General features: G+C 53.4%; 1 protein-coding gene across 2 annotated transcripts in view; it reads left to right on the top strand.

The window, feature by feature from the left end:
* Nucleotides 1-22,612, top strand: part of GATAD2B (GATA zinc finger domain containing 2B) — a 44,853-nt gene that overhangs the window by 454 nt on the left and 21,787 nt on the right. The window contains exon 1 of one of the 2 annotated variants that reach the window (XM_074853052.1): nucleotides 17,425-17,444. The exons of the other annotated variant lie outside the window; for it this stretch is intronic. The gene's annotated coding sequence lies outside the window, so the exon portion shown is untranslated. Of the gene's footprint in view, nucleotides 1-17,424; nucleotides 17,445-22,612 lie in introns of those variants that run through there. 2 annotated transcript variants of the gene reach the window in all.

The following is a 22,612-nucleotide window of genomic DNA, read 5'->3' as shown; positions in this document are numbered from 1 at the left end:
CCCCGGTTCTGGGGCTGGTGTTAGCGCGGTGCAGAGCTCAGGGGGGGTTCAGGGACCGCGGGCCCGGGGGGATACAGAGCGCGGGGTCTGGGGGGGGCGCAGAGCCCAGGGGGTTTTGGGGGGGTGGCAGGGGCTGGCCCAGCCCTCGGGAATGGGCGAGGAGGGCTGGGGGCGGGGATACCCCGTGGTAAAACGGGGTGTTGGCTCTTCCTCCAGGACTGGGGAGGGGGGGGGGGGGGCGGCTGGGGACCGTCTGGGCCGGGGCGGGGCTGTCTGGGCCGGGGGCGGTGGGGAAGCGGAGTGCGGGCGCTGCCTGGCTCCGGGCCTGGTGTGCGTGGGGGGTCCCCGGGGCAAGGGAGAGCGGGGAGGGGGCGGCCGCCACCCTCGAACCAGAGGCGACAGCGGGGCGGGAGCAGCCGCCTCCCCGCGCACCTGGAGGGTTTGGGGGGAGCGGGGGTGTCCGTGTGTGTCCCCCGTCCCCCCCATCCTCGGGGTTGGGGCTGGGTGCTGCCGCTTCTTGGGGAGCGCTGGCGAGCGATGCTGCGGTGGAGCGGCCCTCCACGATGGGGGGGTGGGCTCGGGGCTGGCTGCTCCCCCCCCCCCCCCGTCAAGCGCAGGGGACACCCCCTTTGTTTCCTTCTCTTCTGCCGGGTTTTGGGAGCGATTCCCGTTTCCTTGTGCGTTGCCATCGCGGCGTTTCCCTGCTCCCTGTTAGGGAGGCGATGGGAACGGGTGATTGACTGTCCCTGCCTCCCTCTGCCACCGGCTGGGGAACCAGGTTTTCTGCCCCGCAGGATTCTGCCTCTTTTCTTCGCTTCCCCCCTCCCTCGATGCTGCTTCCCCACCTCAAAACCAGGATGGGGGGGGGGGGGGGGGGGCAGCCAGGAAAACTTTAACATCTCTGCTTTAACGTGGAGCAGGAGAGTCCAGCGCCTGCCTCCTCCTCCCATGTGGGCAGCGCAGGCAGCCCTGCCCGCACCCCTTCCCCTTTTGCTGTGGGGATTGGGGCCGAAAAAACCGCTTCTGGGGAGACACAGGCCCTTGCTCACTCGGCGTTTGGGAAGCTGGGCAGCACGGTTCCTCTCCCCTTTGCTCGATTTCCCAAAATAAGAGCGTTTGAGGTGTTTGGAAACGCTCTCCCTTCCCCTCTGCGCCTGGAAAGAAGGGTCCCTTTGATGGCGGGGGGGTGCTTTGCCAGGAAGAGAGGAGGAGGAGGTGGTTTGGGCACGCGGAGGGTAGCTGAAAGCAGGGAGGAAGAGCGACAGCATATGGATGCGATCGTATCGATTCGCTTTAGCTGCTTTGCCTTCCTCGCCTTCTGTTTGCTGAAATCACCCCCCGAAAAGGGATTTTTTTAATTATTTTTATTTTTTTTTTTTTTGAGCCTGCCTCGGTTGCTGACAGGCTGGAGGAGGAAGGGGGGGGGGGGGGGGGGGTACGAGCCTGTGGGGAACAGCGTCCTTCTGGAAGAAGGTGTGGGAGGTTTTGACTCTTATTTCTCGGTGTTCTGCGGTGGGGGTTGGGGAAGGATTGCAACAACAAGCGGTTCAAGAGGACGGTGGTTTTTAAGGATCGTGCGTGGTTGGCTACCGGCGGAGGATCGCGTGCCTTCTCACCGGCGAGCCGAGGGCTGGCCGTGCTTGAGCTGTCTAGGTGTGCGGGGAGAGCCCCCCCCCCCCCCCCCCAACCCCTCGAAATGCCGGGGATCCGCTCTGGTACATCACTGGGTTCGAAATGGCCCGTGATGCTGCTGTCACCCGCGATTTCAGCTCACGTGGGTGCTCGGTGCAGCCGGGGTGCCGCTGGGGCCCGGCGCCCTCGGGGGTGAAACGCCGCCTTCCGCGTCTCGGGGGGTGCACGTCTGTAGGGATCCCCCCTGCCTCGCCGCGATGTAGCAGCGGGCCTGGAATTTATGGCATTCCTGGTTTTCCTTGGGCGCATCGGAGCTGCTGAGCGCCCGGCGGTGGGAAACAGCCAAAAAAACCAAAAAAAAAAAAAAAAAAAAGACCCATTTCGGGGCCGCCGACCTGATTTCCGAGCCGTTAAGATCTTCAGCGCGAGGTGCAACCTTCGCTTTGGCGCTTTTCCTGATCACGAGGCTGCGTGAAACCGAATGTGACGTGCAGCTGACAGGGAGCATCCATCTTTGCAGCGCTGCGGTTTGCCCGTGCCGAGAGCGGCCTGGCTTCCTCTTCCGACGGCCAACGGGCTCCCGCGGCACCCGGCTCCGCTCGCAGCATCCCTGCCCCTGCTGCGCTCCCGACTGCTCCGGCGCGGAGGGGATCGCTGCCTCCTTTCCAACGTTTCTGGGAGGGGGAGAGCAGAAATATCTACTCGGCGGAGTTAATTAAACTTAAGATGCTCTTGAAAGTGGCTTTTCTGCCAATGTTTTCTTCCGAGGGAGCGGTGCGGGGCTCGTGATCAACCGCTCGCAAGATGCAGGGGGGTTTAAATAAGAGGAGCTTCCCGGATTCATTCACTGAGCTGCTTCCAGCGCTCGCTGGTCCCTTCAGCATTTAAGGAAAAACAATCATTGAACCTTATTTTTGTAATTATTTCCCTGTTAACTGACAATTCTCTGCGCTTCCTTCTTCCCCACCCAACACCAAACTGCTCCCTGGACCCCGGTCTTGGCGGGGAGGGGGGGGTTTGGGAGCTGCACGTGGGACAACTCACCCCTTTTTGGGAGCCTTTGTCTGGCGAGTGGCCTCGCTCGTCGCGGCTTGGAGGAGTCCTCTTGCACCACTCGCTCGTAGGAATCACTGATTTTTCAAACATTTTGGTAATAACTAGAACTGGGGATGTGGGAGAAGAAAAAGAAAAAAGAGAAAATAATAAAAAATCCCCCCTTTTTTTTTTTTTTTTTCTTTACAACCCAGTGTATTACCCCATGGAGAGCGACTTTTATTTTTTTAAAGGGGCCTTTGGTTCGGGTGGTGTGGGAGCACCAAACGCACGGCTCTGCATCGTGTTTGTGCCGAGGCACAACAGCAAAATGTTTCTGTTTAAAAAAAAAAAAAAAAAAAAAAAGAGATTGGCTATAAATCTAATCCCCATGTAAAGCTATCCACCTCGCGCGCAGAAATTCAACCTATCAGGCCGTGCCACATGCCGCTGCAGTTTTATAGCGTTGGATCGACCGCTGGAAGATGGAGAAGAAACTTACTTTTACGTGGAGCTGGTGCGCCGGGGCCTCGGCGGCGCTTCTGCGCGGGCAGGTGGAGCGTGGAGGCGCTTTGGGGACCCGCAGGTCCTCGGTGCCGCGGGCGATCCCACCCCGGGGCGGGGGGGAAGCGGCGGCTTTGGGTTTTGCGCAGGGACTCGTGGATTTCTGCTCCTTAAGCTCGAGGTGGTTCAGAGGAGCCGGGTTGCAGATGGCCGGGGTTTCGTTTGCCGTGACTTATTTTGTTGCGTGTAGGTTATTTTGCAGGTTTTTTTTTTTTTTAAACCCGTGGGATGATCTATCGCTGTTCCGTAACTTAGTTTGCAGCATCTCGGGGCGACGCACCAAGTGCGATGTTGCGATGAGCCCGTGTTTCTCTGCTTCGCTGTTAGGGACAGACTTGGAGGCGTTTCTCTTGGTCGGTTTTGGCATTTCAGGTAATTTGGCTATTTAAAACCAAAATCACAAATATTCTCTGCCTCAGCTGCGCTTTCTTCAGGAGGTTTCCGTGGAGCTGCGCTCGCACGTGTCCCACTGGACCATCTGCCCGGGGAGAGGCTCATTTTGCCGTGGCACGTACTTGCTGTGAGAGCTGGAGTTGAAATGCTTATCTGGGTCATTTGAAAAAGAGATTTTTCTTTTTTTTTTTTTTTAAATTATTTTTTCCCTCTGAAATTGGGACTTTGATAAACACATCAACCTGCCCGGTGTGACGGTCGGGGTCTTGCTTTCGGGGACTCGCACAGCCCAGCTTGCCCGCGCTCTCGCGGTGCGGTTGGGGTGGGGGACAAAGCTTCGTGGCCCGTGGATGTGCAGCGCTTCGTGTTTTCCTGCTTTTCTTTTTGTTAAAGCTGGAAAAGAACGGGCTCTTAGTCCAGCTAACCTTAAAATGGAGCTCCGCACCTGGTGGTTGTCCTGGCCCTTTCCAGCTCTCTGTGGAGCAGTCGAGGTGACGCTGCCTTTCCCCCTCCCCGGAGCGTCGCCGGCCGGGCGCAGCATCCCGAGCTTTCCCGCTGTTTCCCGGACTCCAACTAAACTGGAAACCGGCCTTGGGACCCCGCTGCGTTCCTGCGCCAAACCTGATTGGGAGAGGAATTATTTCCTGGGTTAATTGGACAGAGGACGGAGGCCGTCCCGGCGGCGGCGTGGTGCCTGGGTCCGGCGATGGACGTGGCTCCGCTTCAGGGGGGCTGGAGAGGGGAGCTGGGACTCGGGGACCCCCAGGCGTGGGGGGGCTCGTTTGGGCATCGCGGGTCCCGTCCTTGACCTGAGCAGCTTTTTCATCTCATACCTTGGAGGCATTCCTTGCCCTTTGCTCTCTCTCCTTCAGATGCTCAAAATCTTAAAGCGTGCCATTAGGATTTTTTTTTTTTTTCATGGAATCAAGAAAAACTGAAGGAGTTTCAGGGTTTTTTTGTTGTTTTTTCCCCAGTGTGACCCACATAACTGGGGCAATAAACTCTGTATAATGAATCCCAGAGCGAGGTTCTCCCTCCGTTTGTTTTAACAACTCTAGATACAACTTTCACAAAACAAAGCCGTGTTTTCAAGTAGAGCTCCGGCCCGTTTGCTGATGATACTGCCCGAAGGTACAGGGGCTTCCGTGTTGTGACGAATCGGTTCCCTCCTTACGCTCTTGTTTTCTGCAAAACCAGGGTGGGCGATTATCTCAGGTCGGATGTTTTTAAGTTTGTCAAGCTCAGGCCTCAAAGCTCATCTCCATCCACGGGAAGTGGGTCATGGAAGAGGCTACAGTGCTGGGATTTATCCTTTTTTTTTTAAAAATTCTCCACGATTTTCATATAAATGTGGCATATCGCTTCTAATCGCTCGCTCTCAGCCCTCGCGAAGACGGAATTATTTAAGATGTATTGAAAAAAGGGGGATAACTCCAAACTTCGGAGCACAATTCGTTTTGCAACTCTGCCCCTTGAACGCGGAATATTATCCGGTTATTTGTGATCGCGGTATCCAGAATATGCCTGAAATCCTTCTGAAGACCAGCACCAGCATTTGGAATTCGGAGGGTGTGAGGAGAGGCGCTTCCAAGCCTCCTCTCTAAAATTAGACCGAGGACCGGCGCGGAGGAGTCTATAAAGAGCCTCGGGGGCTTTTTTTCCGCGGAGCCTTGACACGACCACTGCGCGTCGGTCCGGCGAAGCTGCATCCATTTTGTTTCATCCTTAATCAAAGTTTTTCGGCTTCGCGGCGGCAGCAGGTTTTTTTTCCAGGTAGGTTGTACCGACGGTGGAGCCGTGCACGTGCTGGGATGGCTCAACAGGCCCTCACTGGGAGGAGGGCGCTACCGCTCAGGTTTGAGCGCGTATTTTTGGGGTTGAACCCTGAAATTGTCCAATTTCAGAGTCCTGATGGTAGATTAGAGGCAGCCCTCGCTTACAAGCCCTGCCTGGTTCCTCGAGGTCGGAGGAGGATGATCGGAAGAGTCGTGAGAGGAGAGAGAGAGACGTTAAAACACCATTAAGGTGGTGACAGAAAGCTAAAGCCAGAGAAATTCTTGGTTTGGGCTGAAATGGGCTGTGTCTCCTCCGGTCCCGCGGCGCAGCGGGGAGCAGCGAGGAAGGAGGAAAAGTGTCCTGTTGCGCTCGGAGGTGCTGGAGGATCTGCCCCGAGCCGCGCGTTTCCTCCCGTTTATTGGTTTTTGTCGCAGCAGTTGGTGCTCTCGTAGCGGTTCTTTTCCTGCGTAAATTTTTCATGCCTGGTTTTTTTTTTTTTTAAAGGCGAACCTTGCTGCTGTTGAATATGCAAACGCGCGGTGCCGTCGGCGGGGCGGCTGGGGCATGCGCTCTCCCGGCGCGCCGTGCCGCCTGCCGGTGCCTTTCGGGCGCCTGCGCCAAAATAGCAGCTCGGTACGGCTGCGCGGGGGCCGGGCGGTGCTAACGATAAAATAACTTGTGGCCGCGTGCCCTTCGGTTCAATGGAAGAGGTGAAAATGCCTTAAAACACCCCGTTTGGGATCCTGTAGGGTGGGTGGTCGCGGCGCTGCTGGACTTGGGCTTCTGGGGCAGATCGTGGTGACCGTGAGCTCAAAGCGCTGAAGCCAATCGGTGTATTTTTTTCCAGAGTGTCCTGGATTTAGGGCTTGTTTTCATTGAATCTCCGAAAATGAATGCAAGAATTCTGGTTCTTTGGGATGAGACGTAACCAAAGCCCGTCTCGGGGAGGGGATGTCGCTGCTTCCTGCCCGTTTTCCATCTCCCAGCCCTGCGGCTTTGGGCGATGCCCTGCCTGTTCCTGGCAGCGGAGCGGCTGTGTGCTTCGATACGCAGAGACGAAACGCTTCAATACTTGTCTTTGGTTCCGCTTAATGCTCTGGTTCAGTATCGGAGGCAAGAAACAGGATCTTTATCACCAAACCTGCGTAAAGATTTGCAGGGAATAGAAACCGCACGCGGTGTCTTAGGCGTTGCCTTCCCTCACCAAATCTTTCCAGGCCTGATGTTGGGGCCTCGGATGACGACTCATCCCAAGAAGCGAGCCACGGAAACGGGATTTCGGAGGAAAGAGGAACCTCTTTCTTCTTTCAGAGGAGAGGAACCTCTCCCTGCTGCCGTGCTGAGCTCAAGTGTTGGGATCAGGGTTTTTATCCCCCTCCTGCCAAGCCCCAAGACCTTTTGGTCGCGTCCCTACCAGCAAGGAAACAGGTGGAAGCGTGTTTCTTCAAGCTCCCAGCAAGGAAGGAGGATGTGTCCTCCTGAAATGCCTCTTGTCGGAGACTAAATCAACCTCTTTTCCCCCCAAACTGTTCGCCCCGGGGAGGTGCTCCCCAGTCTCCTCCGGCCCACGCGAGGAGGTTTCTCGGCGCCGTCCCAGCACCAGGACTTGCAAAGCAAACGTGCGCGATCTCACGTCGTGCCTTCGAGGAGACACGAAGGGAGATGGATAACCTGGAATCCTCTGCTGACGAGGTTTTTGCTGCTGACAAGTTCTGGGTTTAACAGTTTGCTTGTCTTTTTTTTTTTTTTTTCTTTTTTTTCTTTTTTTTTTCTTTTTCCCCTCGACTGCCTAACGCAGTTTGTAGGAGAAGAAAGATAATTCACTTTAATGAATTATAAAACTTGTTTCACTGCAGTGGGTCTTCATTTTTCCTTTTGTCTGCAGCGGAGTCACTGTTTGAGTAGAATAAAATTAACTTAGTCCCTGAAAAGACAAAAGAGCTGAAACTCCTCACTGCTGAGAGGAACTGAGGGAGGGAGGGGGCAGGACATTATCTCGAAAGCCTCGTATACTTTGCCAATCATAATGTTTTGGGGTTTGTTTTTGTAATCTGTAAACACTTTGACATTTAAAAATGGTTCTTTTATATCTGTATAGATACATAGATATTTATTTATATATTTTTGCTTTCCCAGTTAGCTGCTGAGGGCTATAGGTATATATCCAGAAACAAACTGTGTAAAGTTAATGAAACTCTGAACCATCTTTACAAGCATCTACAGGTGGAGTCTGTCCGTCTGCACCCTGGCAACTCCCCACGTTTATCGGGGGCTGAGGTATCGACTGGAAAACCGACTTGTCCTTTACGCTGCCTGACTTGCTACGTAATCGCGGGGAGTTTTAAGATTTATGCTGTGGAGTATTTGTTAAAAGTTGGATCGCTGTCTTGATGGGGTGGCTGAGCGAAGGGCCGCGCCAGCGCCTGGACTGGGGAGTAGCTGGAAATGTGGGCATCAGCTGAGCCGCTCCCAGTTTAAAACAACCCTTTAGATGGTGGTTTGTAGCGATTACCAGGGCGACTGATGTGCGGGGTGGAGATGCTGCTGCTGGAGCCATCAGCTCCTCGAATTAACGCCCCGCGCGGTCTGACTTACCTTTGTCACCAGCCGAGAGACGATGCTCTTTAGATTTTTTTTTTTTTTTTTTTGGTTTTGAAAGGGAATTTTGAGTGAAAGGAAATCAATCAGACAGATGCAGACTTTCAGAGTTTCAAAATGGTTGCTTGGTAATAGTCCCTTGTTGTCGAATAAGTCCAAACCTAATGCATTTTCCCCTTCTATGAATCACTCCTTAACTTGCTTCTTATTAAAGTCCCTGATTCTAATTTAATCTTGGAGACCTGACAATTTCAAATACCTACTAGTGCAGCGTGAGTCCGCTTTGGCATTTCAATAGCTTATTGTTTTAGTCCCTGCAACAATTTCAACAAACCGGCGGCCACGCGGAGGAAAGCGGCGCTTTGGTGTCCGTGGCCGGAGTCTCCGCTCTCAGTTCGGAGACGCTGGTTTAACGTAACGCTGCGGTTTCAGTAGCCCTGGAACAACACACGTGGCCGCTGAAATAGGGGAACGATGCTAATAGGCTTGGTTTTAAAGGAACAGCTTGAACGGCAGCTCAGATCCTGATTTCGTTAGCAATACCGGTTTAAAATAACCTCCCTTCTGGGCTCAGCTGTATTTAGTCAGCCTGTTTCGCTGAGATTTGGATAAATCGAAGGAACGACGGGTCGGGAAGCTTGCTGCAAGCCACCAAGGATGTCTTAATAAATTGCTGGGCACCATATGGCAGTTTTGGGTGTTTCTCTTGCTGCGCCGGTGAGCCCGTTTTCACTCGCCAGTGGGGTTTGGTTGGACCACCAGCAGCCCGTGGACTCCTTCCTTTCTCTTCCCCATATGGACTTTTTTTGTTGATTTGCTCTCACGCCGGCATTTTTATGTTAATTGGACTTGCTTTACTCTCGTTTAGTCTGCTGCTCCGAAATACGTGGACCCAAAGTGCCGCTCGCTGGTTTGTCAGCGCTGAAAACAACTGGACTGGGAAGGCGGCAGCTGCTGGCCATGGTTAGCTTCCCACGCTCTGTGGTGAGGATGGAAATAGGCCTGCTGTCCCCTGGCTTTCCGGCGGGATAGCGCCGGGATGAAAATATCACATTGCAGCTAGTCGGTGGTGTCGGGGATGGTGACCGGGCTGTTCAAATTGCTGTTAAAAGTGAGGGAAGGGAACTAATCTTGGCGCCGTAGTGCAAAATTCCAAGGAGATCAGTCAAAGGCAAGATCTGAGCCTCGGCTGTGTTGTGTGTTAGAGAGAACCGATCATTTCAGGGGGGTTAACCCCAGGCCTGGGCTGGACTTGGGCAGCGGGGTTATGCTGGTTGGGACTGGCCCCTAGAAAATGGAATAACTGAATCACGCTGAGGCAGTGCTGGCGCCTTTTCCTGGTGAATGTTGTTCTGCTTCGTGTTGAGTTTGCTGGTGAAACCTTGTTAACCAGTTCCTTTGCCTTGAGATTAGCAGGCTTTGAAGTCGTATTGAATGGCAAATTAAAAAAAAAAAAAAAAAAAATCATTCCTTCCCTCATGTAATCATCTTCCAGTTTCACCAAAATATTTCTCAAAGTACTTGCTGTTAGTCTGAAGCTGTATTATGATGATGGCAATCATCTGCATGCTATTAGCTAATGAGAAGGAAGGAAAGAAAGTCCAAAAAACATGAAGAGATTTGATCGAGGAACCCCTCTGTTTTGGAGGAGAAGAGGCAGCTCGGCTGACGGATGTACAACCGAAGGTCAGCGCAGGTGGGGAATAAGCAACGAGGGAAGAGCTGAGTCCTGGTGAAACGCGCCCGCTGCCCATCGCTCGCGTTGCTGCGGAACGCTGCCGCGTTTGGGCCCTGCTGGGGCGGAGACTCGCTGGTGCTCCCCGGCGCAGTGAGGGGCAGTTGGTAGATGTAGATGGTGGAGTTGAGAACTGTCGGTGTTGGGTTAACGGTTGGACTAGGTGATCTTCACGGTCTCTTCCAACCGAGATGATTCTGTGACAGTCCGTGGGGTTGGTTTTTCTTTTAAGAAAAATGATTAGGAGACGGTTATTGGTCTTCGATGTGTTGGTTTGAAGTACCGGCAGCACGGCTGCAAGTCTGTGTCCTGACCTCCAGCTCCTCGTGGAGTCTCACCTGGAGATCCAGCGCAGGATTTAGGCAACGCTGAGGAGCGATGCTGCCTGTGTCCCCGTCCTTTACTGCTACGATTGCTTTGAATTGCTGACTTTATTACTCTTCTTATATTTAGACCACACCAACAATCGTTGGATGTTTAGTTCTGGTTGAATTTAAAATTCAGTAGAAGTATTATAATTAAATCTTTTTCCCCATCCCCAACAACTGTTGTGACATTTACTGCTCTTTGCATCGTGGGCTTTCACCTTGTCATCGCTCCCTACCCGTTGGTTGTCTGTGAAATCACCCTTCCTGCCGTCTTCGCGCCGGGCGTGGGGAGTCTTCGGGGCTCAACCTCGTTACCAGCCTCTACCTTCAAACCCACCCTCTGCTCTTCAACTCTTACCCCCCTCTCCCGCACGGTTGGGTGCGATGGATTCATCGCTCGTCCTCGGTGTCGGAAGCATCACCCCATTTTGGTGCTTATTTTGGGGTTGTGGCACCATCGTTGTTTCCTGGACCGGGGTGTGGCGGTCGGATCACGGGCCAGATCTCACCCTGCCGTTACGTGGGTACCACACTATGTTAGTCCTTCAACAAGTGACTTTATAATTCAAACTTTCCAAATATTTCGTCCCAATAAATTAACTCCAGGCGATCGCATCCTACTTTTCTGCTTGGCCGCTTCTTTCTTACTTTCCTGATTAGTTACCTGGGAAAGCTTGAAGGTTTGCCGCCCTAGAGACCCTTGCCACCCATCCTTTGTGTATTATATATAAGAATCGCTGTAAAAGCATAAATGAAGAGAAGATGGGGACTTCTGGGCTAATCACCCAGCAGAGCCGACGGGAATGGGGAGAGATTTCTCAGCGATGGATCACCTGCAGATAATGAATTGGGTTCGGGAAACAGAGCCGTATAAAAGCAGCTATTGTTAGCACTTTTGCAGACTTCGTCAAAGGCCTTTTCATACTGGAAATAGAAGCACCCAGAGGATGGGTCCTTATGAAAGGACCCTAAAATTCAATTAAATGAACAGTCCAGTGATGTTTTACCAATACCTTTCCCCATCCTGGCCATAAAGATCTTTCAGAAGCCTTGCAACAGCGGGATAAAGGACAGGGCAGGAGGAGAGATGTAAGGTACCTTCAACCACCCCTAATTTGTTGGAAAGAGTTTAATCTCTGCTGAACCTCCGCATGCCTTAAAACAAGGATGAAAGGTCTGGAGGAAGATGGGGAGCATAGAAAAAGCGTGAAACGGTCCTGAAAAAAAATCAGAGAATGGAAACGGCTGAGGACAGAGAAAAAGGCCGAAGAAACTTTTTGCCGTGGTGGGCTGACGTCGATGAGGAGGTGAGATAAAGAAGTGTAGGATGGAGATTTCCCTTGAGAGAACCATTTCGGGTAGTGCAATCTCCTCCTTGATAGCAGTTGATGTTTCTCCATGACATGGTGAAGGAATTACAAGCTGCAAGGCTGGGCAGCGTCTCCCTGCGGGGCCCGGGGAGGTGAATACCAGTGAGCACCAGTGTATGGGCTGCGGCTGCACTGGGCATCCTACGCGGACCCGGTGTTGGGAGACTGAAGTTCAGCTGCGGAGACGCGCGGCTGGACGCACGTTGCTTAGACACGAATGTTGAGAGACCGTCAGCAACAACATCTCAGTTGTGGATTTTAGATGGAGGGGGGCTGTGCCCACCAGCCGCGGCGCCTTCGTGCCGTAGGGAAGAGAGCTTTCTGAATGGGGTACCTTCTTTTTCCCCCAGAGACCCTAAAACCCATCAAAACCCATCATTTCTTCAAGCAGAGTCTCAGGATTTCTTAGCTGTGATGCGCTTGGGCTTTCTGCTAAAAAAAAAATTAAAAAATACCGATTTCTTACCCCACGCTTCTCTTCGTTGTCCCGTGACCTGTCGCTCGCTCTTCGCCTTTTTGGTGGATGCAGCCTGGAAATAAATCTTATTGGGGCTCAACCACCACCTCATTAGTTTATAAATCTACGGTAACTACCATGTAATTAAAGCCTAATTAGTTATTTCCCCCTTTGTAAACGAAATTGTTCCATTTTATCTAATAAAGGCAAACTGGAGTAGTACCAGTGCTTGGAGTGGCGTTGAAACTCCGCTTAATTACCGGATTCTCCGCAGCCCATAGGTTGACTAAATACGTGATCGTTACTGGGGATTATAGATGACACGGTTATTTGTGCGCTGTGCGATCGCTTTATTTTTAGAAGATGATTTGATAACGCTTTCAGCGTGTAAAACCAGTGCAACCTGTGTGTGCTATCTTGAAAAAGATGTAATTTGTAAGTCGGTCACTTCTGCTTGTTCCACAAATACGTGAAGTGTAGTACTGAGACTAATTACATGCAGGGAGTCTCTCCAAATTGACGCTAGCGCTCTTGTTAACCTTTGATTAGCACCATTTTGTGATTTGCAACCCAAAATGGAAGGTTCCTGTTTCATCAGTTATTTCAGCCGCCTGGTCACACCAACTGTTTTCATCTGAACCCTTGAGGCGCCGATTCCCGTTCCGTGTTTGGTAAAGCCGGGTTTATGCTGGGTTTTGGGGTAATTTGTGTGTTCACCAGCTTTGGAAAATGCTTGGAGTGACTCGTTGACGGAGGGGATTTAGACCAGACCGGGTCTGGTGGGTGAGCCCTAGGCCTTTCCCTTTGCATAGGAACTTTAAATGGCAAAATATATTGGGAATATAAGTAATATGTGATAAAATATACTGGAGATACCTTGGGGAAGGGATATGGTCATTCAAAAAAGTCTGTTCCAAGCATTTTAACCTATTTCTGGACACATATCAGTAGACATCTGGGTAGGGTTGGTGTCGGCAGCCCAGCTCCGCTTCGCTTTCACGTCAGGCTCTTCGTCTCTCGGGTTCTCTGCTCTGGCTCGCAAAGATGGGGGAATAGTGGTTTTATTTCTGCTTTCAGCATAAAGAAACCAAATTTGATAATTCCAGTTTTACAAAAAGCTGATGGGCTCAGCAGAGCTGGACAAAGAGGGACATGAATCGCTTCTGGCCTCGTTGCTTTCGGAGGAGCTGCTTGGTGTGGTGGACACTCAAAATGCCCGTTAAATCCTTAACGAGGCCTCAGACTCATCCCCGTCATCTTTACTGCGGGTTCCTCTCCCCGTTTTGTCTTGCTTGCTTCCACCTCTAGACTTCAGGGCATCCTCTTCCTCCTCGTAGGGACCAGTACCTGTGCTGCGGGGTGAGGAGCCGTGGGAATTGCCCCTCTCTGAAATTTGGGTAAAACGGCTCAGGCTGAGGTTTGGCAGCGCCGCTCTTGGCTGGGGTCCGGTCTCAGGTGCCACCGTGCCCCCTCCACCACCCCAAATCCTACCGGATCCTTCCTCTCCGACAGAGGAGGGGAGATGAGACAGCGACCCCCGCAACGGGCATCTTCAAAACCATCCGGGTGTTTGACACCAGGTGTCCACGGCCACTCCGCTGTCCCGAGGGCGCGGAGACGTCGTCCCCCAGCGTGCGGGGACGCGGCCGCCCGCGCCGGATCCCTCGGCCTCTTCCCTGGGACCACCGCGGCGATGGAGGGGGTGCTTTGACGATGGAGGGGATGCTTTGACGATGGAGGGGATGCTTTGACGATGGAGGGGATGCTTTGACGATGGAGAGGGTGCTTTGGCCATGGAGGGGATGCTTTGACGATGGAGGGGATGCTTTGGCCATGGAGGGGATGCTTTGGCCATGGAGGGGATGCTTTGGCCATGGAGGGGATGCTTTGGCCATGGAGGGGATGCTTTGACGATGGAGGGGATGCTTTGGCCATGGAGGGGATGCTTTGGCCATGGAGGGGATGCTTTGACGATGGAGGGGATGCTTTGACGATGGAGGGGATGCTTTGGCCATGGAGGGGATGCTTTGACGATGGAGGGGATGCTTTGGCCATGGAGGGGATGCTTTGACGATGGAGGGGATGCTTTGGCCATGGAGGGGATGCTTTGGCCATGGAGGGGATGCTTTGGCCATGGAGGGGATGCTTTGACGATGGAGAGGGTGCTTTGGCCATGGAGGGGATGCTTTGACGATGGAGAGGGTGCTTTGGCCATGGAGGGGATGCTTTGACGATGGAGGGGATGCTTTGACAATGGAGGGGATGCTTTGACGATGGAGGGGATGCTTTGACGATGGACGGGATGCTTTGACGATGGAGAGGGTGCTTTGGCCATGGAGGGGATGCTTTGACGATGGAGGGGATGCTTTGACGATGGAGGGGATGCTTTGGCCTTGGAGAGGGTGCTTTGGCCATGGAGGGGATGCTTTGGCCATGGAGGGGATGCTTTGACGCCTTTCCCTTAACTTGGGGTGTGGGTTGGTTTTTTTGGGGGGGTAGAGCAAAGCCCCACATCCGCCGGCTCAGCGAGGGACCCGAGCGTCGTTTTCGGGAGCGAAACAGTTAAAATACCATCAGAGGAAAGGAGCTCTCATGAATGAAGACAAAGTTTGGCGGGGGGCCAGGGGCTGCTGGCGGCCGGGGGGAGGGAGGGGGCGGCAGCCAACTGACTCTTATACCACAACCCACTTAAAAAAAAAAAAAAAAAAATTAAAAAAAAAATTAAGAGATAATTCCATGTCCTGAGGTTACAAACCGGCTGCAACTGGTTTTTTTTTTTTTTCTCTCTCTTTTTTTTTTTTTCTCTTTTTCCCTGCCCCGCGAGGCATCATGGGTAAAAGTAAGCATCCCCCTTTTCTTTTGTTTAATATAACAGTACAGCGCATGATTGGCAGGGAAGTGCCCGTTTTGAGACAGGGTTTCTGCAGGTCCCTGGAGGGGGATGGCACGCGGGGCCGCCCATGCTCTTCCGAGAGGGCTCCTCGTAAAAAAAGCTTGGCTCTTCCTCGCCCTCCTCTCCCCCCTTCCCGCTCTGCCGTCCCCGCTCCCCGGCTCTCCTGTCCCCCCTTCTTTTCTCCCTAATTTTCTTGACAACTAAAGGAGGCAGCAGGAATATTGTACCTGTAAGTATTCTTTAGACTGTCCTTTTTTTTTTTTTTTTTCACAGACAAAAGGCTCTTTATGGATTATCAGATCTGCTTTTTCTCTCTTTTTTTTTTAACATGAGTTTGGCAGCTAAATGTAATGTCTTTACAGAATATTTTAAGGAGAAAACTAGCACTGTTGCTTGTATTTGCTGGTGGAGTGGTTCCCTTCCCCCCCTTCCCCCCCCAAACCCCCCCCAACCTCTCTCCAGGCTCCTACCATCGCTATGCTGCCGGAATTACTAAATCCGACCCTCCCCGCTGCAAGAAAAGGCTGATTTGGGGTATTTAAAAAAAAAAAAAAAAATTATTAATTTTTTTTCTTTTGTCTGTAGCGCTGATGGTTTGATATCACAGCATCCCCCCCCTCCCCCCAACCCCCCCTTTTTTTTTTTTAATTTTATAATTTTTATTTTTTGCCCTCTCCACGCCGGCCCCGCTGCGCAGGGAGGCCGCCAGCTGACGGGCGCGCGTGGCTCGCCGCCAGCGCGCAGGAGCGTGCGGCGCGCACAAAGGCAGGGCCCGCAGTCGAGGAAATCGCGGCGCATTATATAAGGAAGCCTGCGTCATCCCCGGCTCGCTCAGCCTGACGGATGGGGAGGAGAGGTGGAGGAGGATGGAGGCGAACGCTCCCCTTGCCCCCTTCTCCTTTAGTAGTAGTAGTATTATTTTATTTTTTGGGTTTAACTGACCGGTTCGTTGAGGGTGGGGAGCGTTTTCCAGCTGGCAGGGCTGGCTTTCCCCAAAGCGTGTGTTCGCAGCCAAACTCCCCGTGAAGCAGGAGGAGTGTTTTTATATTTATTTTTTTTTTTCCCCCCTCCCCGTTGAGGGACAAAAAGCAGATTTTTTTTGTTTTTTTCTTCCTTTCCCCTCTCCCCATCTGCCACCACCTGAAAATGATTTCACGGCGTAAGGTGTAAGGTCCGTTGCGCTGGATGCAGCAGCTGCGATTCCCTCCTCCTAATAAATTAACTTTGCTAAAAAAACGCCAACTTAGGAGGGGGAGGTAGGAGAGGGAAAGAAGCACTTTTTCTGCCCACCGCCTGCTCCCCACTCTTAGGCTCGGACTGTGCAAAACTCGACCTGGGGCTGCAAAACCCGCGGCTGCAAAACCCGGGGCTGCTCCGAGCCCGGCAGCGGCGATCCGGGGTCTGGGGGGGTCGGGGTTGTGTTTCTCAAGCTGTGCAGTCCCGTCCCCCCCCCCCGCTGCAGCCACGGGCGTTTTATCCAGCGATGTGGAAGTTGCGATGTGTCCGTACCCAGCGTGGTGCTTTTAGAATCACAGGCGAATATTTTTGTCCGTTTGTTTTATTAATTTGCTTTCTGGATGGGGCTCCGGTTTGCCGGGGGAAGGTGCGGGAAGCCGGGTGGGGAGTGGGGCTGTCGGAGAGGGGGGGGGACCGGTGTCTCCCGTCGCTCAGAGCTGGGGATGGGAAGGGGAAACGGCAGAACTGTTTAATGAGTTTGCGCCGAAACGACTGTAAGAATTTACGGTCTGCTGCAACCGAGAGACAGCTCCACGATCCTGTCGAAAACTAGCCTGACGGTTTGTCTTCTAAAATATTTTCTTTGTCTTATTTTTTTAATTCCCCTCTCGTGCATCCGAGTGGCAGGGAGAAGCCCCCAGTTTATGAATGACTCTCCTTCTACGCTCGGTGAATTTTTTTTGAAGACTCTGTCAGCTCTTTTCTCTTTGTTAAGGCTGTATTTAGGACTGTGTGTTTCTTTAAAGCCTCGTGCACGTTCCGCTCTTGATAAAATCTCCGCGATAGGCCCTACGTGTTTTCTTTCTTACCTGCATAAAAATTCCTCCACAGGGCTGTAGCGTAGTATTTCTCTTTGCGGCTCACACAATAATCCGAGCCCAGCGTAGTATTTCTTGACAACTTACAATCCGTAGCATCAGGATTCAAAGAGCAGCACGTTTTTATTCGATAGTGGGTTGGGTGGTTTTTTTTTTTTTCCCCCCCCTTTGCATCAGTGTTCTTGCAGATCTCTCTTCAGACTGCCGAGCCGTTAAGTCATAATTACCTTTTTAGGTTATTATCCTTTTTATAGTATTGTATGGAAATGCTCGTCTTGGGAGCCAGCCATTTTGTGTGTGCTGTGTTGAAATGCATTTTACGACGTAGATGTTGGTTTGTATTCAGCCTAGATGGAAGCGAAGACGTCGGAGCGGTGCATGTGCCGGGCTCTCGGCAGCCCCTAGACACACGATTCCATCCCACGGCGCCGGCCGGCTCCAGACGAGGAGCCAAACCGTGTGAAACCTGCGGTTTGCCTACGGGCTCGGAGTGGTTTTAAGCGTGCGAGGGGAATCGTGCGATTCAGGGGTGCAAAAGTGGTTTTTGAGCAGCGGGAGCGGAGCCCGTCCAGGTAAGTTGGACCTCGCCTCCTCAGCGCATGTAAATGCCGTTTCTGCTCCCTGAGCCCAGCAGAACGGGGCTTTAAACAGCTTTTATTCCACCGATGTAGTAGTTTTTAATATATAAATTACGGCGCAGCGCGGTTTGGGGGGACCAAGATGGTGGCAGAGCTGCTTGGAGTGCCTGCGCTCTAAGCTGGCCGTGGCGCACGGGGACGTTGGGGCTGGCGTGACGTGGGGACGTTGGGGCTGACATGGGAACGTTGGGGCTGGCGTGACGCGGGGACGTTGGGGCTGGCGTGACGCGGGGACGTTGGGGCTGACATGGGAACGTTGGGGCTGGCGTGACGCGGGGACGTTGGGGCTGACATGGGAACGTTGGGGCTGGCGTGACGCGGGGACGTTGGGGCTGGCGTGACGCGGGGACGTCGGGGTTTGGATGCTGGACACTGGTGCTACCCGAGTTGCGGAGTCTCTTCCGTGTGACCCTGCGTTCGTTCTGGTAATCCAACCCGTTTGCTTTCTTGAACTACCGCAGCCCCAAACGTTGCCGAATTGCGCGTGAAGGCGCCCGCTTCCGCGCGGGTTTTGTTTCCTGGGGGGGGCGGGGGGTACCCACATCGCTTCCGAGTCTTCTGTCCCAGTGAGGCTTATTCCTGCTGGGGCAAAGTCTGGTGTAAAGTCTAGGTTGAAGCTGGAAACAACGCTGAGCCATCCGTGGAGGCTGGGTCTGGCACTCAGGAGGTGGAAAGGCGGCTCTGCGACCATCCGCTTCCCTGGATGCTCAGGGTCTGCTCGGAAGAATAAAAAACGCTCCGTTGGGATTTACTGGTGTTACCGGCCGTGTGTCGGTGGCTGGAGGATGGCAACCTTCTGGTTGACGGTGGCAACTGAAAACTGTTCTTGCCCGTGCGGGATGCGGGAGATGCTCTGCCCTCCTGGACCGTGTCACGTCGTCCCTGCCGGGGCGGGAGATGCTCCTGCACGTCTCTGCTTCACTGGCAGGCCGGGAGAAAACGCGTCGTCCCGTCTGCCGGAGCGTCGTTAGGCTGTAGCGGTCCCTGCGTGCGGATGGACTTACGCTGCGCTTGGGAAGAGTGGAAATTAATCTTTCTAGAAAATAGCCCTGCTCTAAGGGTTTAGGATGCTTCTGGTCTCCTGAAGCTGCTGCAGATGCCCCGTCTGTCTGCGTTCCGTTCTCGATGACGCCGGCGCTTGTCCCTCACCGCTGCTCCCCACCCAAACTCTGCCGCTGACCTTTGCAGAGGACTGTGCTCCTCCTCGGAGCGAGACCAGCTTCCTTCTAACACAGCCGCCCTCCTTTCTCCATAGGGCTCTGGTTTAGCGACCAGCTTGTCACAGGGAGGATTTTCTCTCCTGTAAACGTCTGTGCAGCAGAGACTCACGTGCCCGCTATCGCTCCCGCGAAATTTTCAGCGTCTGCGGTGCCCGATCGCGGCGTGGTCGTGCTGTCGCAGGGAGCGGGGTCAGTACCCCGCTGTTGTGAACAGCCTGGCTTTCTACCTGGGTAATCTCCGGAGATGAACTACCCCGAGCGACTTCCTCGCCACCGATCTCATCCTCATTGCAAGCGCTGAGCATCCCGACAGGGCTTGTCAAGCTGCTGTGAGCTGGGGAGCGCCGCGAGCGCCCTGACCCAGGCAAGGCCTGAAAGATTTGCTTTCGGTGCTTCGTTCTCCAAGAAGGACCTGCCGGGCTGGCGCTGCCTCCTCCGCTGCTCCGGGCTGGCTGGTGGCAGCCGGTGTTGCCTCGCAGCTGCGTCGCATTAAGCAACGGGTACAGGCAGGGTTATCAAGGTGATGTCTTACCTGGACGGCGGAGAAACAAGAACAGAAATAAACGTGTGATCTGCACATGGAGCACGTCCCTTTGCTCTGCACACCGGTACCCGGAGGCGCCGCGCGGCCGTGGCACACGCCGCGTCCTCGCCCTCCTCCTCCGCGGGAGACGAGCAGCTTCGCAAGGAGTGGAGCAGGCGCTGGGTCTGGTTTGTCCTTTTATTTTCCTTTCGTGCTCCCTCAGAGGCAGGAACCCAGGTAGCTGCTTCGGCTCTTCCAGGGCCGTCAGCTGCCTCTTGTGTGGCGGCTCCACTCGTGGTAACTCCGTGTGCTGCTGGAGCAGAGATGAGTGAAGAAACTGGTTGTTACTGGGCGGGGTGGGACTGGGGAGACCTTGTGTCACTGGAACCACGTGGCCGGGGGAAGATTTTTCCTTTTAAGAAATGTCAGAGGAGATCTGTTGTAGAGTCCGTCTTGCCTCGGATGCTTGTGACGGCGGCCAGTGTAAACAGCTCCTCAGGAAGGCAGGAGCAGGATTGCCGGGAGGATTTTGGAGCCATAAAAAAGTTTTAGCCCTGGCTGGTCCGGAGAGGAGGCGGCTCAGAGATCCCTCGTGGCACATCGGAGATCCCTCGTGCAGAGAGTCTGCAACAGAGGGAAAGAGGAGACTTCGCTCTTGGCCGGACGGGGATGGGGCGTCGGAGCGCGTCCCGTCTCGGCTGAGCCGCGCTCGGGGTGCTGGGTGCTGCCGGCGGCCGCACGGAGCTGGAGGGAGCCTCCGGCAGCGGTGGCCTCGCTTCTGGATGTCGTGGCCTTGACCTCGGGCGCCTCGCTTGGACTCCTGCGAGAAAGGAGAAGTGTGGGTTGCACCTCCCGGTCTGGATTGCATCCAGAGGTAGAAACCGGAGGATTTCTGTCTGTTTTTTCTGCACTTGCAGCCTCCCCTGTGGCTCCAGGGGACTCTTGCTGAGTGTCTGCTGGTTTCTTTTGTAAGATTCTTTTTTTTTTTTTTTTTCCTTCTGGGTACTGCTGGTTCTCGGTCGGGCAGGTAGGATGGCACGTTATCTTGCGTTGCCTTCCAGCTTTGCTGCGTGTCAGCCTGTTAATTGCAACCCATCAATTAGTTCTGGAGGGTCTGAGGCTGGGATAGCGGCTGGACGATGCGGTTGGTCGCGTGGGAGTCGAGGAAGACAAAAGTGTGGGTTAACACAACAGAGGAGCCCTAAAAGAAAGACAGGGAAGGGGTTGTAACCTCCTGGGGCTTCCCTGAATAAACTTGAGTTGAAATCAGCTTTTGCTGATGCTGCCAAATTTCAGTTGCTTGGTCCCACCTTCATCAGGTAAATCTCGGAGGGATATTTATCTGTACGAGCTGCACGTTAAGAACCGGCTACATCTAGTCCCTAGATATACCTGTTTCTCCAGTATAATATTCATTTTTTTTGCCCAACTCACTTGTTCCAGCTTTTAAAATAGTTGTTTTGGTTTGGGTTGGTTGTTTTTTTTTTTTTTTGTTCCTTGTGGGTGCTGTATCAAATATAAATGGAAAATTGGGCTGCTGCTTTGTTTGTCTGGGAACGGCAAACCTGTCTTTCGAGCACCGGAGAAGTAAAACCGCCTAAAGCTAAAGGAACGTCCAGAGGAGTGTGATGGTGAGGCCGATGGCTGCCTTGGCCCTGGCTGTGCCCAAGGCCGCAGCGGCAGGGACGGGCACCGCGCTGCGACGCTCTCGTGTGCCCGCACAGAACGACGGGCCGGCGGTGGCGTCCGCCGGGGTGGGGACGTTATGAACCAAAAACGGGGGTGAGCCTGGAGACCAGCTGGGGATGTGTGGTTCCAACTGGTGGGGCTGCGCCTGTAAACTGGGAATGTGGTGCAGGGGGCTGGCGCTGGCGTTTGGAGGTTTGGAGCTCGCCTGGGTGGCTGGTTTGGGGGGGACAGAGGCTTTGGGGACCGAGCGATGGTGGTTTGTGTGTTCTATCAGGGAGTTGCTGATGCTCCCGTCGCAGCTGGGGGCTGCGTCTCGCCCAGCTCGGCTGCAGAAGCTCTGCTGGGATTCCTAGAAGGTGTTTTTCCTCCAACATCGGCCAGGCTGGTCTTGCTGACGACGCTGCGTTTCTTCTCTCGGTCCGCCGAGCAGGGTGTCCCCTCTCCTCCTCTGGCCTCCTCCTCCTCCCTGGAAGCCTCTTCGGTGTTGGCTCTAAACTGACACCAGCTTTTTTTTTTTTTTTTTTTAGGTAGTCAGGAAAGCTTTCTCACCTACAGAGCTGCAACTGGAGATAATTACAGTCTGTATCAAGTCAGAAACAAAACATGTTTTATAGCTCTCTTGTTTTCCCCTGGGGGATTTTGCCACCATTTGAGAATTTTGTTTCAATTTTTTTTTTTTTTTTTTTTAAATAAAGTTCCTCAGGGAAGCGAGAGGGAGAGCCTGCTTCCTGGGATGAGCCAGATCTCCGGGAGCGTTTTGCCGGAGGGAGGCGAGCCGGGATGATCTGGTGGGTGAAGATGTGCCGTCGTGCCCGTTGCCTCCCGTCCTTCACGTGTGACTCGAGCGCACCCGTATTGTCTGGTGCAGCTGAACGGCGTCGCTCAACGTGCATCCATTTAACGTGGGCCTGTTACTGTCTGATTAACGAGGCTGGTTTCTTCTGAAAAGTGGCTAAAATTCAGAGCGGGGGGGGGGGAAATCTGCGCTTGCTTAGTTTATCATCCCAGATTGCTGATAAAGAGGAGATGCTCCACAGCCAGTCCTTGTTCACAAGTCAAACTGGAGAGCTTTAATCTCTGCTTTTCATTTGGGTTACTCTGACACAGAGCACACTGATACTGAAGTTCCTGACTCTGACCTTCAGACTCTCTGAATACTCGTGGTTGAAAGAATTCCTGCTCTTTTCTGCTAATTTTTGGAGGAAGTCGAGTGCTCTCCCCTGGCTTGCCCAGTTCTGCAGTCAAGGTGCTCTGGAAATTCCCAGGGCTCCCAGTAAAGCTGCAGCTTTTCCCCTCCCCTTCCCCCTCCTCGCAGCTGAGTGTTAAAACGCTGAAGGGCCCCATTCAATAAAGAATCTGAAGCCTAATTTAATTTTTATTGAATCTGGCTGAAAGCGTGTGCTCCTTACCAAGCCTGGAAAGCCTCCTCTTGAAAGGATTAAATAGTTGTGGTCCCTGTTTCTGATAACAGCGCTTTTGATTTGTTTCTAGTACCGAAGCCACTTACGTTAAAGGGGAGGGCATTCTGAAACCCTTCAGACACCGTCCGCTGGCGTCTCTGCGAGCGGGGGATTCATTCACGGGCTGCTCAGCCCTTCCCTCCCGCAGCCAGTGGATGTGCGAGACGACGCTGCCGAAATCCCGCTGACCGGTGGCCGTCGGGTCCGTGG

Source organism: Strix uralensis, chromosome 32, assembly GCF_047716275.1.
Source record: "Strix uralensis isolate ZFMK-TIS-50842 chromosome 32, bStrUra1, whole genome shotgun sequence".
Lineage (NCBI taxonomy): Eukaryota > Metazoa > Chordata > Aves > Strigiformes > Strigidae > Strix > Strix uralensis.
The sequence above is the reverse complement of the archived record's forward strand: the minus strand, read 5'-3'. Positions and strand labels throughout refer to the sequence as shown.